Source organism: Papio anubis, chromosome 7, assembly GCF_008728515.1.
Source record: "Papio anubis isolate 15944 chromosome 7, Panubis1.0, whole genome shotgun sequence".
In the NCBI taxonomy this organism is placed as follows: Eukaryota; Metazoa; Chordata; class Mammalia; order Primates; family Cercopithecidae; genus Papio; species Papio anubis.
This window is the reverse complement of record NC_044982.1, coordinates 114211690-114230708: the sequence shown is the minus strand read 5'-3', so window position 1 is coordinate 114230708 and position 19019 is coordinate 114211690. Positions and strand designations below refer to the sequence as shown.

Below are 19019 nucleotides of genomic sequence, written 5' to 3'. Positions count from 1 at the left end.
GAGGGCATGGGAAGTGCTTGAATGCTGAATGTGTTTTGCAGGCAGAGCTGACAGAATTTGCTGACTGACCAGTGAGGTGTGAGAAATGAGAGGTCAAGGAGGACACCCAGTATTTTGACTTGCGCAACTGTAAGAACAGAGTTGCCATTAACTTCTTGTTGACTAGAATTTAATCACATGGCATAGGAGGCAGAATTCTAAGAATTCTCCTGTGATCTTTGCCCTGGTATAATCCCTTTCTTCCTCTTTGAGGGTAGGTAGAAATCAACATGAGCTCATGTTCTGTTATAAAGCAAAAGGATTATCCAGGTGGGTGTAATCTAATCACAAGCCCTTGAAAATCAGTTTTTCTGGCTGCTGGGCAGAAGGGGAAGACAGTGTATTAATCAGGGTTCTCCAGAGAGGCAGAACCAACACGAAGGATGGATATGTAGGTAGGTAGACAGACAGACAGACAGACAGACAGACAGACAGACAGACAGATAGATAGATAGATAGTTTTTGCCTCTGAAAACACCTTCACAGAGACACTCAAAAAAATGCTTTAGTAGGTTTCTAGGTTTTCCTTAATCCAGTCAAGTTGACACCTAAAATTAACCATCAGAGAGAGATTCCAAGCATGAGAAAGACACTGCACCAAGGCTGCCTTGAAGATGTAGGGGACCGGCCAGGTGCAGTGGCTCACGCCTGTAATCTCAACACTTTGGAAGGTCAAGGAGGGCAGACCACTTGAGGTCAGGAGTTCGAGACCATCCTGGCCAACATGGTGAAACCCCGTCTCTACTAAAAATACAAAAATTAACCAGGTGTGGTGGTGCGCACCTGTAATCCCAGCTACTTGGGAGGCTGACAGGATAATCGCTTGAACCCAGGAGGCAGAGGTTACAGTGAGCCAAGATAGCATTACTGCACTCCAGCCTTGGTGGCAGAGTGAGACTCTGTCTCAAAAAAAAAAAAGAAAATGAAAGATGTAGGGACCACATGAAGTGTCCCGGCAGCCTCTGGGAACAGAGAGCAGCCCCTGCTGCTCACAGCCCGTTAGGAATCAGGACCTCAGATCTACAGCCACAAGGAACTGGTTTCTGCCGAACTGAATGAGTCTAAAAGTAGATTTTTCCCCAGAGCCTCCGGACAAGAGCCCAGTCCATGGACACCTTGCTATCAGCCTTTTGGGACCCTGAGCAGAGAACCCAACCAAGCCCAGACTTCTGACGTATAGAACTCTGAGATAATAAGTGGGTGTTGTTTTAAGCTGCTATGTCTGTGGTCATTTGTCACACTGCAATAGAAAACAAACACATATGGCCACACCTAACTGAGAGAGGTTGGTAAATGGTGTCTCAAGCTGGATATTCATGTGCATTGTTAAACTTGGAGGAGGAGTTCTATAATGAAAGAAAGAGAAGCATGAATACTGGGGAGATGATAAGACATTCTTCCACACACTGTAAGCCTGCCCTGTCCAATACAGCACACACTAACCACATGTGCATATGGTTTTTTTTTTCCTTTTTTTTTTTTTTTTTTTTTTTTTTTTGAGATGGAGTCTCGCTCTGTCACCCAGGCTGGAGTGCAATGGTGTGATCTTGGCTCACTGCAACCTCCACCTCCCAGGTTCAAGTGATTCTTCCACCTCAGCCTCCGGAGTAGCTGGGATTACAGGCACCCGCCATCATGCCTGGATAATTTTTGTATTTTTGTACAGACAGGGTCTCGCTCTGTTACTTAGGCTGGAGTGCAGTGGTGCAATCTTGACTCACTGCAACCCCAACCTCCTGGGCTCAAGTGATCCTCCCACTTCAGCTTCCTCAGTAGCTAGGACTACAGGTACACACCACCACGCCCGGCTAATTTTTGTAGAGACAGCCTCTTGTTATGTTTCTTAGACTTGCCTCGAACTCCTGGGCTCAAGCAATCCACCTGCCTCAGCCTCCCAAAGTGCTGGGATTGCAGGCATGAGCCACCGCGCCTGGTCTAAAAACACTCTTTTCATTCAGCACTACAGGTTTTAAAAGGCAGTGTTCCCATAAGACATAATGGCAAAGAAAGACATAATGGCAAAGAAATGACAAAATGGCAAAGAACTCCAGTCACATTCAGCAAACCTGTTTTTCCAGCTACATTAATGCACTCAGTTGATGCAGGTAAGTGTATGGGAGAGGTTCATGGAGAGATAGGAGGGTCCTGGAAACAAAGGAAGACTGTGGCGTTAGATGACTGCAATCACGGAGACTCAGATGGTGCTTGTACTACCACGGTTCGTCTTTTGAGTATGGGCATGTCATAGTCTGGACCAGAATATAAATTCTAGTAGCAAAGTGGGTAGGGTGGTTACTGCATAAGAAGGTATCACAACCTGTCATTTGGGGAGGGTGAGGGAAGGACTGGCTGTCACAGCTCATCCTCACCAAGGACGTATGTGTAGTGCCCTCTGGTGGCCTGCAGTGGCACGCAAGCCAGGCAGATCAGAATTCCCCATCTCTCACCCCCCAAGCCCCCACCCTCCTCCCAGCCACCCCCATCTCAGGCAAGACAAAGCCAGAGTCCTAACTGGTCTCCCTACTTCCACTCCTGTCCACCAGAATGATTTGTTAAGATCATCAGATCATGTCACTCCTCTGCTCAAAATTCAAGGTAATTTCCCTTCTCTCTGAGTTATTTAGCCACAGTACTCAGTGGTCTCCATGGCTGTACTCAGTATGGCACCTCCCAGCTACCTTTCTGTCTCCACCTCCTGCCCCTCTCCCGGCTACTCACCGTGCTGTAGCCATGCTGGGCTGCCTGCTCTTCCTTTGCCAGCATAACACACCAAGCACACTCCCACCTCTGTGTTTGCTGTCTCTCCCATCTGGGAATGCACAGGTGACTCCTTCATGTCCTTCATATCTGTGTCAAATATCACCACATCATCTTTTGCACTAAATAAAAAAACAACCCTCCTCCCAGCACACTATATCCCCTTTAGCTGGATTCATTTTTTTTTTTTTTTTTTTTTTTTGAGACGGAGTCTCGCTCTGTCGCCCAGGCTAGATGCCATAGTATTTAATACCATCTAACATATTACATCTTTATTTACATATATATGTGCGTGTGTATTTATATTTATTACCTGTCTCCCCCTACTTTTTGCTTTTTCAAAAAAGTAGAAACTTTGTTTTGTTCCTAGTTGAATCCCCAGGATCTAGAATAGTGCCTAGCCTGTAGTAGTGCTCAAATATATATGTTGGGGAAATAAATGAATCAAGATCTGAATAATGAGCAGGCATTGTATGACCTTCATTGTTTCTTTCTTGAATATCAAGACACTATCACAAAAAGGACAACTCTACAAATTTGTGTAAAATTCATAAAATTCCTATTATATCCCAGCAGCTGGGGCAAAGAAAAAAAAGAAAAAAATTCCAATGTAATCCCAACAGTTTTTTTTTTTCCCAACCACCCCAGATACATCAGACAGATGGTATACATCTCTTCATGATTCAATTTGCTGAACAACGCAACTGTCATAGTATCCAACAGGTTTCTTTTTAATTGGATTAAATTATCTGACAATTTATTTGGAAAGAATAAAGTACTTAGAAATAGCCAAAAAATGTAGGAAGAAGTACACTAAGGGTGCACTTGGCTTACTAGATCTCAGAAGACACTATAAGAATACCACAATAGCATCAATATAATATTGGCCTGGGCATAGACAAATAAACCAGTGGAATAGAAAAGAGAATCCAGGAATAGATATCTGTTTTTAAGAACATAAAATGTGAACAGTGCAATTTTAATTCAGTGGGAAATGGATGGATTATATAATAAATGATTATGATATTATCTATCAGGAAAATAATTGGACCTCCATTTTATATCATACAAAAATAAGTTCCAAGTATATTAAATACTAAAACATAGCAGGTACTTTTACTTATTCATTTATTTACATTTATACTTATATTTATATTTTTGAAACAGGGTCTTACTCGGTCACCTGGCCTGGAGTACAGTGGCACAATCATGCTTCACCACAGCCTCAACCTCCCTGGCTCAAGCGATCTTCTTACTTCAGCCTCCCAAGTAGCTGGGACAGGTCTGTGCCACCACGCCCGGCTAATTTTTTGTATTTTCTATAGAGACAGGGTTTTGCCATGTTGTCCCAGGCTATTCTCGAACTCCTGGGCTCAAGTGATCCACCCACCTCAGTCTTCCAAAGTGCTGGGACTACAGGTGTGACCCACCATGCGTGTCCAGCAGGTCCTTTTAGAACCCCAACTAAGTTCAGAATATAGTTAATTTGGTCCTCATGCCTATATGAAGACATGTGACTGATTTCATCAGAGTCACAATTTATAGTGCACATTCCTAATCTTTTGGTTGTAAAAAGTCCCATTTCACAACTGGGCTCAGAGTATGAAATCCCAACGGAATGCAGAGGGAGTCCGTGGTGTGGAGAGGGGGATTGGTGATGGTAAGAATGGGGTGCTGGACCCCAAGCATGAGGAGAGTTTCCATAGGAAAATAGGGGTAGTGACTGAAGCTGCCCACCTGAGAATGTCAGAGTCCAAGCCAGGTAAGGAAATGGTTCGCGGAGGGGCAGGACAAGAGATTGATCAAATAGGTAAATATTTTGAGAATAATGGGAGCAAAGTTTCTATTTAAAATGAAAGAATATAGTAATGAGGAAACTAGAATAAACCCTGTGGCATTAGACTGGAATTGAAGGTATTGGGGGTAGATTCGTGGTTTTGTTTTTTTCCTTTGTTTTCTTTCTTTCTTTTTTATTTTTTGAGATAGAGTCTGGCTCTGTCGCCCAGGCTGGAGTACAGCAGCACAAGCTCAGCTCACTGCAATCTCCGCCTCCTGAGATCAAGCAATTCTACCTCAGCCTTCTGAGTAGCTGGGAATACAGGCACATGCCACCACACCCGGCTAATTTTTGTATTTTTAGTAGAGACGGGGTTTCACCATGTTGGCCAGGCTGGTCTCGAACTCCTGACCTCAAGTGATGTGCCCACCTTGGCCTCCCAAAGTGCTGGGATTATAGGCATAAGCCACCGCACCCAGCCCATGGTTTTCATTTGATCTAAATATCTTCACCATGTTGAATCTAGACAAGAGGATACATCAGACAAACCCAGATCAAGGGACATTCTATAAAATAACTGGCCTATTATCTTCAAACGTGGTCGTGAAAGTAAAGGAAAGACTGAGGAACTGTTCCGGACTAAAAAAGACTAAAAGGGATGAAAACCAAAAGCAATGTTTTGATCCTGGGTTGGATTCTTTTGCAAGGACATTATTGGGACAATTGGTGAAACTTAAGTGGAGTACATGGATGCGACTGTAGTAAAACATCATTGTCAATGTCCTAGTTTGGATGGTTGTATTATACTTATGTAAGGAAATGTTGCTGTTTGTAGGAAATACATACAGTAAAGTATTCTCGTGGGCAACAGGGCTTGTTTTTGGCAACATACTCTTAAACGGCTCAAGGTAAAAAAAAAAAAAAAAAAAAAAAAAAAAAAAACACTCCATAAACCCTTGGTTAGTGGTGGTGGCTGAGACCCAGTGGGCAGGAAAGGCAAAACCTATACCTGGAATATGTACCTATTCCCATGAAAACGAACCTCTAGCCTTTCCAGGAGGGAAGGGGTTCATGTGGTCAAATTTCCACCAACTGGCCAGTTGGTTTCCTCAAGGAATGGTACCATATCCAGAGCTCTGAGTTGGTCTTTATTAGTGGAAAGCTGGACATTTGGCTGAGGCAGTAACTAGATCAGCCTTGGTGAGTGGGAATCCACTTTTTTGTTTTGTTTTGTTTTGTTTAAAAATGGAGTCTCGCTCTGTCACCCAGGCTGGAGTGCAATGGCACAATCTCAGCTCACTGCAACCTCCGCCTTCTGGGTTCAAGAGATTCTCCTGCCTCAGCCTCTGGAGTAGCTGGGATTACAGGCATCTGCCACCACGCCTGGCTAATTTTTGTATTTTTAGTGGAGACAAGGTTTCGCCATGTTGATCAAGTTGGTCTCGAACTCCTGACCTCAGGTGATCCGCCTACCTTGGCCTCCCAAAGTGCTGGGATTACAGGCGTGAGCCACCATGGCCTTGGGGGTCCAGACTGTTGATCCATGGGTAGCCTCATCTCTGCCACTATGGCTGCTTCATTCATGTGCCGTTAGTGCTGGAGTGGCAGGGAACAGAGGCTGGCTAAGGTCAATTGGCTGGGTCATTTTTGTCTTTTTGGTACGTAAAGCCTTCTTAGCAGATGTCCTCTGGTGGCATTAACATGTGACACAAAGATCTTTAAACTTCAGGCCTGCTCCCATATGTCCATTCACGTGGCTCTACCCCAGATCTCTTTGTCTCCAATCTGCCAATATTTTTCCTTCCAGTCTCCTGACCAGTCAGTCAGGATATTTGTTACTGCCCATTAATCTATATATGTATATTCTAGTTTAAGGTCACTTTTCTTTCAATACAAAGTGGATCACCAGGTGCACCTCTCAAAGTTCTGCTCCGGGGAGAATTCCCCTTCATCATTGTCTTTCAAGACTATCTCAGAGTAATGCTGTCCATTGCCCACTTGTTTCCTGCACCTGTATACTAAGCTGACCTACTGTAGAAAAGCACAGGCTTGGGCCGGGCGCGGTGGCTCAAGCCTGTAATCCCAGCACTTTGGGAGGCCGAGACGGGCGGATCACGAGGTCAGGAGATCGAGACCATCCTGGCTAACACAATGAAACCCCGTCTCTACTAAAAAATACAAAAAACTAGCCGGGCGAGGTGGCGGGCGCCTGTAGTCCCAGCTACTCGGGAGGCTGAGGCAGGAGAATGGCGGCAACCCGGGAGGCAGAGCTTGCAGTGAGCTGAGATCCGGCCACTGCACTCCAGCCTGGGTGACAGAGCGAGACTCGGCCTCAAAAAAAAAAAAAAAAAAAAAAAAAAAGAAAAGCACAGGCTTTTTTCTCCTGCTTCAGCTCCTTCATATAAGATTCCTCATAAAGTCAAAGGCATGAATTGAGGGAGAGTAATTGGTTCTACAGTGGTAGGGACCATAGGAGTCTGGGCTACCTGCTCATGCAGCTTTCCCAGGTCCTCTGGTCCTACTTGTGACTGATACTAGACATATTGCATCAATTTTTTTTTTTTTTTTTTTTTTTTTTGAGACAGAATCTCGCTCTGTCTTCCCAGGCTGGAGTGCAGTGGCACCCTCTTGGCTCACTGCAACCTTCACCTGATCCTCCCCCCTCAGTCTCCCAAGTAGCTGGGATTACAAGCGTGCACCATGACACCCAGCTAATTTTTGTATTTTTAGTAGAGAAAGGGTTTCACCATGTTGGCCAGTCTGGTCTCAAACTCCTGAACTCAAGTGATCCGCCCACCTCAGCCTCCCAAAGTGCTAGGATTACAGGCGTGAGCCACCACGCCTGGCCCATATCACATCACTATTATGATGGAGTGTTGCTGCGCACTGCTGACCTTACGAATTGGCTGTTCTGAGAGAACTCAAACCATAATGGGAAATTTCAGCTGTGTAGTCATTTGGTCATGGTCCGCCATTTTGTTTCTACTAAGGCCCAGTAGCATACCAGAGTTGTTTTTTTGTGGTGTTTTGTGTTTGAGACAGAGTCTCACTCTATCACGCAGCCTACAGTGCACTGATGCAATCTCGGCTCACTGCAACCTCCTCCTCCCGGGTTCAAGCGATTCTCCTGTCTCAGCCTCCTGAGTAGCTTGGAGCACAGGTGCACACCACCACGCCCTGCTAATTTTTGTATCTTTAATAGAGACGGGGTTTTGCCATGTTGGCCAGGCTGGTCACGAACTGCTGACCTCAAGTGATCCACCCACCTCAGCCTCCCAAAGTGCTGGGATTACAGGCGTGAGCCACCGTGCCCGGCCCAGAGTTATTTTTCAACAGGGTGTTTAAATCTTCACGGCAGATGGCAGGGTCTTGCTCCAGAGCCCCAAGGCCACTTTCAAAGCTTGACACAAATTATACACATCTTCTCCCACTTCTGATAATCTGTAGCACCATAGGGTATGCTGAATTTTATTGTCCCAGGAGTAGGACCGTTTACACTGTAGCCTGTATCTACTGGAAAGCTCTGTCATGCTCTGGGCCTGCTTTAGGCCTTGCTCAAAGCTGCCAGCCTTTCATGACACCTGGTATATAGACTAGAGCAGTGTCCTTAGGTGTAAAATATGCTGACTTTAGAATCTGAAGAGATCCACCAGGTATTGTGCTTCCTTTTTTGTGGGAGAAGGTTTAAGATGCAATAATTTGTCTTTTACTTTGAAGAGGATATCCCAACATGTCCCTGACAACTGGACTCCTAAAAATTTTAGGGATGCTGGGGCTTGGCACGGTGGCTCATGCCTATAATCTCAGCACTTTGGGAGGCCGAGGTGAGCAGATCGCCTGAGGTCAGGAGTTTGAGACCACCCTGGCCAACACAGCAAAACCCTACTAAAAATATTAAAATTAGCTGGGCATGGTGACAGGTGCCTATAATGCCAGCTACTCGGGAGGCTGAGGCAGGAGCTGGGAGGCAGAGCTTGCAGTGAGTGAGATCGTGCCACTGCACTCCAGCCTGGGCGACAGAGCGAGGTTCCATCTCAAAAAAATAAAAAATAAAAATGTTATGGATGTAGAAGGTCCCTGAATCTTTACAGAGTGCCCTCTGAAGTGCCTGTGTCTTACCAAGGCCTTTAGTGTATTATCCATCTCTTGTTCATCTGGCTCATTAACATATTGTCATCAATGCAATGAATCAGCATGAAACTCTAAAAGTATGTCCAGATAGTTCAGAGATGTACAATCTTTTGGCTTCCGTGGGCCACACTGGAAGAAGAATTGTCTTGGGCCACACATAAAATACACTAACATGAACAATAGCTGATGAGCCAAAAAATAAATCACAAAAAAGGCTAGGCGTGCGCAGTGGCTCACGCCTGTAATCCCAGCACTTTGGGAGGCCGAAGTGAGCAGATCACTTGAGGTCAGGAGTTTGAGACTGACCTGGCCAACATTGTAAAACCCCCTCTCTACTAAAAATACAGAAATTAGCGGGGTGTGGTGACTGGCGCCTGTAATCCCAGCTACTTGGGAGGCTGAAGCAGGAGAATCGCTTGAAGCCGGAAGGCAGAAGTTACAGTGAGCTGAGATTGCACTACTGCACTCCAGCCTGGGTGACAGAGCAAGACTCTGTCTCAAAAAAATAATAATAATGTTTTAAGAAAGTTTCAAAGCTCTCCTGGGCCACATGCAGCCTGTAAGTGGTGGGTTGGACAAGGTTGAGATGGTCCAAATCTCTTCAGACTGTATTTTACATAGAGTGGGAGACATAGCCCTGGGAGGAAAACCTCACATGTATATTGTTGCACATTCCATGTAAATGCAAACTTTTTTCTGACTCTTTTTCTTTTTCTGATTAGGATAGAAAAGAACACATTTGCTAAATCAGTGGTTGTGTAATATGTTCCTGAGGCCAAAGTAATCTGCTCTAGCAAAGACACTACATCTTACATAATGGCTATAATTGGGGCTATAGTACTTGGTTGAACTCATGGTAGTCTACAGTCACCTTCCAGGATTCATTTGGTTTCTATAGGGTCAAGAATAATTAATTAAACAGATACATGATAGAAACCAACATCCCTGTATCCTTTATAGCCTAAGGATGGAACTAATTTCTGCTGTACCTATCTCAACACTTTCCTTTTTTGACCCCCAGGAGTAAACCTATCCTGGTTATAAACCCAGAGACTGGGAAATGACCACTGAGTGGCTCCAAGGACCCAATGGATGCACTGTAAGCCAGGCCCAAGACAGGATTTCACTTACAACCTGGCCCCATGTGCTTCCCGCACTCTAACAAGGAGAGGTTATGATGGTGCTTCAGGCCTCCAGCATCATTGTCAACACAGACCCTACATCCAACAGACCTTGATATGTCTAGGTATTTTTCTTTCCCAGGTGCACAGTTACCCAAATAAATGGCCATTGGTCTCTTTGAGAAAGAACTGACGGGATCATTATCACATGTTCTTTTTATAGTATTGAGGGTCCTTCCTCCTAGGGACCTAGCCACCTCTTTAATCATGGGATTCCAAGTCTGAAGCTGGCTCTAGCCTAGACACTGGGAAAGGGATTATGAATTTTTCTTGGGCTATGGCCTTTAGTCTTCTAGTCATCTTTCCATAGTTTCTTCTGCTAGTACAAGCTGAGTAGTACCCTTAACAACTGCCCATCTAATTTGCCCCTGGGGACATTTTGCTCTATTAGTCATCTCCATAACTCTTCATTGGCCAGGTCCTCCTGGCTGCCACTCAAACCTCACCAGCCATGATGATAATTGCCATTGACTAACTTTCGGAAGTTAAGCACTGCCATCTGGCCTTTTGTTTGTTTCAGTGTCCAATTATCCTCACTGCCATCAGTAAGTCAAGTTTTGTACTAGTCTTTTCTATTATCAGTCCTAGCCTACAGAAGAGAGTGAGTACTTATCTTTTTAGAGATTCTGGTGAACCTCTCACCAGCAAATCATTTCTTTCTTTTCTTTTTTTTTTTTTTCTGGTCAGAGTCTTGCTCTATCACCCAGGCTGGAGTGCAGTGGCATGATCTTGGTTCAAGCAATTCTCGAACCTCAGCCTCCCGAGTAGCTGGGATTACAGGCACCTGCCACCACACCCAGCTAATGTGTGTATATATATATATTTTGTTTGTTTGTTTGTTTTGAGACAGAGTCTGGCTCTGTCACCCAGGCTGTAGTGCAATGGCAAAATTTTGACTCACTGCAACCTCCGCCTCCCAGGTTCAAGTGATTCTCCTGCCTCAACCTCAAGTGATCCACCCACCTCGGCCTTCCAAAGTGCTAGGATTACAGGTATCAGCCACCATGCTGGGCAGCAAATTCTTTATGGTCCTGACAAATAATGTGTTGTTATGGTTTGCATGTGGCCCCTAAAAATCTGTGTGTTAGAAACTTAATTATTCTGCTCTCATAAATGGATTAATGTCAGCTCTGCCCTCATGAATGAATATATGGAGTAATGAGAGTTCCGTCCTCTAGAATGGAGTAATGTCATTATCATGGGAGTAGGTTCGTTATCAAGGAAATGGCTTTGTAATAAAAACAAGCTTTGTTTTTTTGCTATAAAAGCAAGCTCTATCTATCATGGGAATGGCTTTGTTATAAAAGCAAGCAAGGGTAACCAGAATCTTTCTGGTTGCCCTCTCACCATGTGATGTTCTCTGCCATGTTATGACACAGCAAGAAGGATCTCACCAGATCCTGACATCAGGCTCTTGGGCTCCCCAGCCTCCAGAACCATGAGCTAAGTAAACTTCTTATGAACTACCCAGTCTGTGGTATGCAGTGATAGCAACAGAAAACGGATGAAAACGTGTTCTCTGGGCCTTCTCATGGGGCATAATTAGCTAGCAGATCCTCTGGTTACCTACAGTCTATCCATTCTGGCACACCTATTTCCCTGAGTGTTTTAAATCTACCATCATTATCTGCCATAGCAGTTCCAGCATTTAAGCTTTCTTTGGCATGGGTCATCACTTTTTCCATGCTTCTAGGATCCATCCTAGTGGTAAGATTGTACCATCTCCTATTGTCCTTGCCAGGATTTTAAATCTTGTATTTTGAAAGAGAGATTCCCACTGGGCACAGTGGCTCACACCTGAAATCCCAGCACTTTGGGAGGCCGAGACGGGCGGATAACAAGGTCAGGAGTTCGAGACCAGCCTGGCCAACATGTTGCACCATTGCACTTCAGCCTGATAGGGTGAGACTCCATCTTAAAAGAAAAGAAAAGAAAAGAAAGGGAAGGGGAAAAGAGGGATTTCCAAGTCAATAAACTCTTCCCTATCCAATTTTATATTCCTTCTCCTTCATCAAACACTCTCAAAATCCAGTTCCACATGTATCTCCCTAGCTCCTCACAATACATGCTGGCTAGGTCTTGCTATTTCTGTGGCATATAGTCCCTTTCCACCCCATCATACCCAGCACCTCTCCAGCTGGGTTATGCTGCAGCTAACCTAGTATAGGCTAGGAGGGGATGTGGGGGCAGATTCTGTGGGGGAGCTGTTGCTTTGTGGAGAAAGGCACTGCATAAGAGAGTGGTAACTCTTCATAGGGAGGAGTGGGACAATTCTGTAGGCTCAGAAGATTCAGAGGAATTTGTGGAGTCAAAATCTTCAGGAGAGGCCAAGGCGAGTGGATCACTTATGGTCAGGAGTTCGAGACCAACCTGGCCAACATGGCGAAACCCCATCTCTACTAAAAATACAAAAAAAAAAACTAGCCGGGCATGGTAGCGCATGCCTGCAGTCCAGCTACTTGGGAGGCTGAGGCAGGAGAGTCGCTTGAATCCTGGAGGCAGACACTGCAGTGAGTCAACATCGTGCCACTGTACTCCAGCCTGGGAGACAGAGCAAGACTCCGTCTCAAAAAGAAAAATCTTTAGGAGCATCCACTCTGATATTGCCATTCCATGTGTCAGGGTCCCAAGCTTTTCCAACCAGGACTTTGACTTTAGCATAAGAGATGTGCCTTATTGGCCGGGTGCGGTGGCTCAAGCCTGTAATCCCAGCACTTTGGGAGGCCGAGACGGGTGGATCACGAGGTCAGGAGATCGAGACCATCCTGGCTAACCCGGTGAAACCCCGTCTCTACTAAAAAATACAAAAAACTAGCCGGGCGAAGTGGTGGGCGCCTGTAGTCCCAGCTACTCGGGAGGCTGAGGCGTAAACCCGGGAGGCGGAGCTTGCAGTGAGCTGAGATTATTATTATTTATTTATTTTTTAGACAGAGTCTCGCACTGTCCCCCAGGCCGGAGTGCAGTGGCGCAGTCTCCGCTCACTGCAACCTCCGCCTCCCTCCTGGGTTCAAGTGATTCTCCTGCCTCAGCCTCCCGAGTAGTTGGGATTACAGGCGCACGTCACCATGCCCGGCTAATTTTTTGTATTTTTTAGTAGAGACGGGGTTTCACTATGTTAACCAGGCTGGCCTTGAACTCCTGACCTGGTGATCTGCCCGCCTCAGCCTCCCAAAGTGCTGGGACTACAGGTGTGGGCCACCACGCCTGGTCAGTTGCTTAGATTATTAAGTCTTAGGCTTAGTCCTTGCTTTTCTCCACCCTTTCACTGCAAGAGATGTTGACTTATTTATATAAACCAAAGAGGCCTTTTCCTTTTCATAACCTGGATTTATTTATTTATTTATTTATTTGAGATGGTCTTGCTCTGTTGCCCAGACTGAAGTGCAGCGGCACAATCTCGGCTCACTGTAACCTTTTCCTCCCAGGTTCAAGCAATTCTCCTGCCTCAGCCTCCCAAGTAGCTGGGACTACAGGCATGTGCCACTACGCCTGACTAATTTTTGTATGTTTAGTAGAGATGGGGTTTCACCATGTTGGCCAGGCTGGTCTCAAACTCCTGACCTCAGGTGATCTGCCCCCCTTGGCTTCCCAAAGTGCTGGGATTACAGGCATGAGCCATTGCACCTGGCCCCATAACCTGGATTTTAATAGCCTGTTACTGGCCCTAAGTTGTTTATTATCTTGTAGCACATCCATGGAGCTTGGCAATAGCCACCAATTCCATCATCCTCATAGCTACTACTCCCTCCATAATATCAAGTACCTGGTACATTGTGTCCTTAGAGTATCCAATTCTAGTGGTACATTCTCCCAATTTGCTGCCATTTGCCTGTGCTCTGCCCACCTCCACTAATGGGATCCTCATCGCCAGATGGGTGGTGATCCAGTTCCAAACCCCATCTTACCATCTCCTTTTTCATCTACTTTGGCAGCAGCTGTAGAAGACCAGATTCTCAAGAAGGAGATGGTGAGATAGTTTGGGATGCAAAATGTTTATTAAGGATCCATACCTGTGAAAGGAAGGAAGAGAAAGCAGGACTGGGCAGAGGGAAAGTCAACCTGTGCTGCAGGCTCGACCAAGCTCAGCCAATCAGCAGGTCACTCTAGAAAAGCCCTGATGTCTGGACCTTTATACCTCTGCCTTGCCTCAGTCACCAGATGTGGGCTACCCCAGGAAGGGCATGACCTCAGGTGAGGCAGCCCTGCAGCTGAGGCAGGCTCTGAAGGAACTGAAAGCTGGTATTGTCTACTGCCCTCTCTCTGCAGCTAGGCAGCAGGTCCTTCCTTGAAGGTAATCTGGGCAACACGTCACCATGTGTCTCTTAATGACATACAGACATGAAGGAACATAAATCCTAGTATACAACTTGGTGAACTCACCCAGCTCAAAAAGTAGAAATTATCTGTATCACAGAACCCCCATTTATTCCTCTTCTCAATCTCTCTCCCCAAGGTAACCACTATCCTTCTTCTATCACCATAGACTCATTTACCTGCTTTTTAAATTTTTAACTGTGGTCAAATACACATAACATAAAACTTACCAAGTGAGCCAGTTTTAAGTGTGCAGTGCAGCAGTGTTAAGCACATTCACATTGTTGTGCAACTAATCTCCAAAACTCTTCATCTTGCAAAACTTAAACTCTGTACCCATTAAACAAATCCCCATTATCTTTCTCCCGAGCCTTTACTAACTACCATCCTACTTTCTTTTTTCTTTTTTCTTTCTCTCTCTCTTTTTTTTTTTTTTTTTTATGAGACAGAGTCTCATTCTGTCACCCAGGCTGGAGTGCAGTGGCAGGATCTTGGCTCACTGGGACCTCCACCTCCTGGGTTCAAGTGATTCTCCTGCCTCAGCCTCCCGAGTAGCTGGGACTACAGGTGCACGCCACCATGCCCAGCTAATTTTTGTATTTTTAGTACAGATGGGGTTTCACTTTGTTGGCCAGGCTGGTCTTGAACTCCTGACCTCATGATCGGCCTGCCTCAGCTTCCCAAAGTGCTGGAATTACAAGCGTGAGCCACCGTGCCTGACCTACCATTCTACTTTCTGTGTCGGTAAATCTGACTTCTCAAAGTACTTCATATAAGTGGAATCATACAGTATGCATCTTTCTGTGACTGGCTTATTTTACATAGCCTAATATCCTTAAGTTTCAGCCATGGTATAGCATGTGACAGGATTTCCTTCCTTTTCAAGGCCGAATAATATTCCACTGCATCTTGCCGGGCACAGTGGCTCACGCCCGAAATCCCAGCACTTTGGGAGCTTGATGTGGGTGAATCGCTTGAGGTTAGGAGTTTGAGACCAGCCTGGCCAACATGGTGAAACCCCATCTCTACTAAAAATACAAAATTATCCAGGTGTGGTGGCACATGCCTGTAATCCCAGCTATTTAGGAAGGTGAGGCAGGAGAACGGTTTAAACCCAGGAGATGGAGGTTGCAGTGAGCCAAGATGGCGCCATTGTACTCCAGCCTGGGAAACAAGAGCAAAACTATGTCTCTAAAATAATAATAATAATAAACAAATTCCACTGCATCTATATGCCATATTTTGTTTATCCATACATTCATCAATGGACACTTGGGTCCCTTCCACCTTTTGCTTAGTGTAAATAATACTGCTGTGAACACGAGTAGATTCTTTACCTGCTTTTGAGCTTTTCATATAAACAAAATGAATTCTACCATGTGTATTATTTTATGTTTGGTTTCTTTCCCTCAACATTATGTTTGTGAAATTAATCCATCTTATTACATGTAGCAATAGTTTACTTTTCTCATTGATATATAGTAGTCCATTGTATAATCACATCCCAATCTGTTTATTCCATCCACCAGCGATGGACATTTAGGTTGTTTCCATGTTGAATCTGTTATGAATAGTGCTGCTATAAACATTCTTGTTAGTGTCTTTTATTATACGCATTTATGCATTTCTGGATGTAAACACCTAAGAGTTAAATTGCTGGGTCATAGATTATGTTTGTTTAATTTTACTAGACACTGACAAATAGTTTTCCAAGATGACTATACCAATTTACCCCCTCCAGAACACTGAATGTGCATTCCGGTTGTTTGGTATCCTCAATAACACTTGATATCATCAGTTATTTTAATTTTAGTCATTCTCATTAGTGTAAAGTGGTATTTCATTGTGGTTTTAATTTGTATTTCCCTAATGACTAATGAGGTTGAAAGACTTTTTATGTTTATCAGTCAATTGGATGTGAAGTGCTTTCTGTGCTTTTTGTTCATGTTTTCTGTGAAGCGCTTGTTCATGTTTCTTGCCCTTAATTTAGTTGTCTGTTTTTTCCTTATTGATTTGTAGTATTGTGGTGTATGCATGTATTTTTCCAAGGGTGATTCTCCAGATGGCATGGGTTTGTTCCAGAACCCCAGTGACCCTGCTGGGGCTTGCCACAAATTATACACCGTGTCTTCTCCAATCTCCCACATAAATGTGTGGGTGTGTAGGTGTATGTACATTTTTTGTTTTTGTTTTTAAGATAGAATCTCACTCAGTTGCTTAGGCTAGAGTGTGGTGGTGCAATCATAGCTCACGGCAACCTTGACCTCCCGGGCTCAAGTGATCCTCCCACATCAGCCTCATGAGTAGCTGGAACTACAGGTGCCTGCCACCACACCCAGGTACTTTTTAAAACAATTTTTGGGCTGGGCGCAGTGGCTCATGCCTGTAATACCAGGACTTTGGGAAGCCAAGGTGGACACATCATCTGAGGTCAGGAGTTCAAGACCAGCCTGGCCAATGGTGAAACCCCATCTCTACTAAAAATACAAAATTTAGCCAGGCATGGTGGCGGGCGCTTGTAGTCCCAGCTACTTGGGAGGCTAAGGCAGAATTGCTTGAACCTGGGAGGCGAAGGTTGCAGTGAGCTGAGATTGCGCCATTGCACTCCATCCTGGGTGACAGAGCAAGACTCTGTCTCAAAACAAAACAAAACAACAACAAAAAGTTGTTTTTGGAGAAATGATGGTCTCCCTATGTTGCCTAGGCTGGTCTTCAACTCCTGGGCTCAAGTGATCCTTCTGCCTCAGCCTCCCAAAGTGCTGGGATTATAGGCATGAGCCACCAGCCTGCATGTATTTTTGACAAGGGCTCGTTGTTGAACATGTGGATTGCATATATAGTCTCCTTTTCTATGGTTTGCCTTTTTTCTCTCTTAATGGTATCTTTTGATTAGTTCTTCATTTTAATAAATTCAAATTACCAATCTTTCTCTTTATGACTAGTGTTTTTTGTGTTCTGCTCACTAATTATTTTTAAAATACACATAAGAATAAACATATACCAGCCGGGCATGGTGGCTCATGCCTGCAATCCCAGCACTTTGGGAGGCCGGGGTGGGTGGATCATGAGCACAGGAGATCGAGACCATCCTGGCTAATGCAGTGAAAACCCATCTCTACTAAAAACACAAAAAAATTAGCCAGGCATGGTGGTGGGCGCCTGTTTTGTCCCAGCTACTCGGGAGTCTGAGGCAGGAGAATGGCGTGAACCCGGGAGGCAGAGCTTGCAGTGAGCCGAGATTGCACCACAACACTCCAGCCTGGGCAACAGAGCGAGACTCTGTCTCAAAAAAAAAAAAAAAAAGAATAAACATATACCTATAGACATAAAAATATTCTTCTGTGAACCACCTACGATTATAACACTATTTGCCTCTTGGATGAAGCCCACCTGCCTACTGTGAAACACCCTGATCATGCCCCTGCCAAGCCCTCCAGCCCCATCCCACTGCTCCCTGCTCTTCATCCTTCCACTAACAAAGCAGCTCTCACACAGCACGGCATTGCTAACCACCCTGCCTTTGCACCAGCAGTGTGGAAATAACAGTGTGTCAGACACTGTGGCCCACACTCCTTCTCCCCTTTCCCACCAGAGCCCTGACTTAGGTGTCCACTCTCCCCCACATAGCCCTGTGCTTCAGGGCAAGATGCCCCCACCTTAGCCACAGGAAGGGCGTCCTGATGGCCTAATCCAATCGTGGTTCCACAATCCTTCTGCCATGGACATGGGACCCAGTTCTAGCTAATGAGATGCAAGAGGCTCCTGGGAAAGTCATCCTTGTTCCTGCCAAAGAGAACAGGAAGAGGTAGATCATTATTCATGTTGGATGTTGTCAGGCTGGATGACAAATCCCACACACTGAGGACAGCACTGAGACTTGCCTGATAGAAGCTGGGCCTTTGGTGACATGGAGTGCCAGTGATCATACTCTCCCTAAAGAACAACCTTCTGGCTGGGCATAGGGCTCACATTGTAATCCTAGCACTTTGAGAGGCAGGGCAGGAGGATCGCTTGAGCCCAGGAGGTAGAGGCTGCAGTGAGCCATGTTCGTGCCACTGCACTACAGCCTGGGCAACAGAGCAAGACCCTGTCTCGAAATAATAAACTAATAATTTTTTAAAATACAAAAATTAGCCGAGTATGGTGGTGCATAATTCCCAACTACCTGGGAGGCTGAGGCAGTAGAATCATTTGAACCCAGGAGATGGAGGTTGCAGTGAGCCAAGATTGGGCCACTGCACTCCAGCCTGGGTGACAAAGCAAGACTCCATTTCAAAACTAATAATAATTTAAAGGCTAAGAGCAGTGGCTCATGCCTGTAATCCCAGCACTTTGGGAGGCTGAGGTGGGCGGATCACTTAAGGTCAGGAGTTTGAGACCAGCCTGGCCAACATGGTGAAACCTTGTCTCCACTAAAAATACAAAAATTAGCTGGGCATGGTGGTGTGCACCTGTAATCCCAGATACTCAGGAGGCTGAGGCATGTGAATCGCTTGAACCCAGGAGGCAGAGATTGCAGTGAGCCGAGATCATACCACTGTACTCCAGCCTGGGCGACAAAAGCGAGACTCCATCTCAAAAAAGGATAAATAAAAATAAATAAATAAAAGTGTCATCTGAGGCTTGGCATGGCATGGTGGTTCACACCTGTGTGATCTCAGCACTTTGGGAGGCCAAGGTAGGTGGCCGTCTGAAATAATAATAATAATAATTTTTAAAAACCAACCTTCTGCTGGTCTACATTTCCTATGATTGAAGTCAGTTCGAATCATGGTTTCTGTCCCTTTGAACTGAAAGCACCTCACTAGTAGGACCTTAGC

General features: G+C 45.2%; 1 long non-coding RNA gene and 1 other non-coding gene across 2 annotated transcripts; both read right to left on the bottom strand.

The window, feature by feature from the left end:
- Positions 1 to 2100: 2100 nt before the first annotated feature.
- Positions 2101 to 18254, bottom strand: LOC108586765. The gene is made up of 3 exons (XR_001904471.3): positions 17856 to 18254; positions 2758 to 2886; positions 2101 to 2307 (listed from the first exon to the last, which is right to left on the bottom strand). It is a non-coding gene; the product is annotated as an uncharacterized LOC108586765 (long non-coding RNA).
- On the bottom strand, positions 3443 to 3512 carry LOC116276231. The gene has a single exon (XR_004185660.1). It is a non-coding gene; the product is annotated as a small nucleolar RNA SNORD77 (small nucleolar RNA).
- Positions 18255 to 19019: the final 765 nt, after the last annotated feature.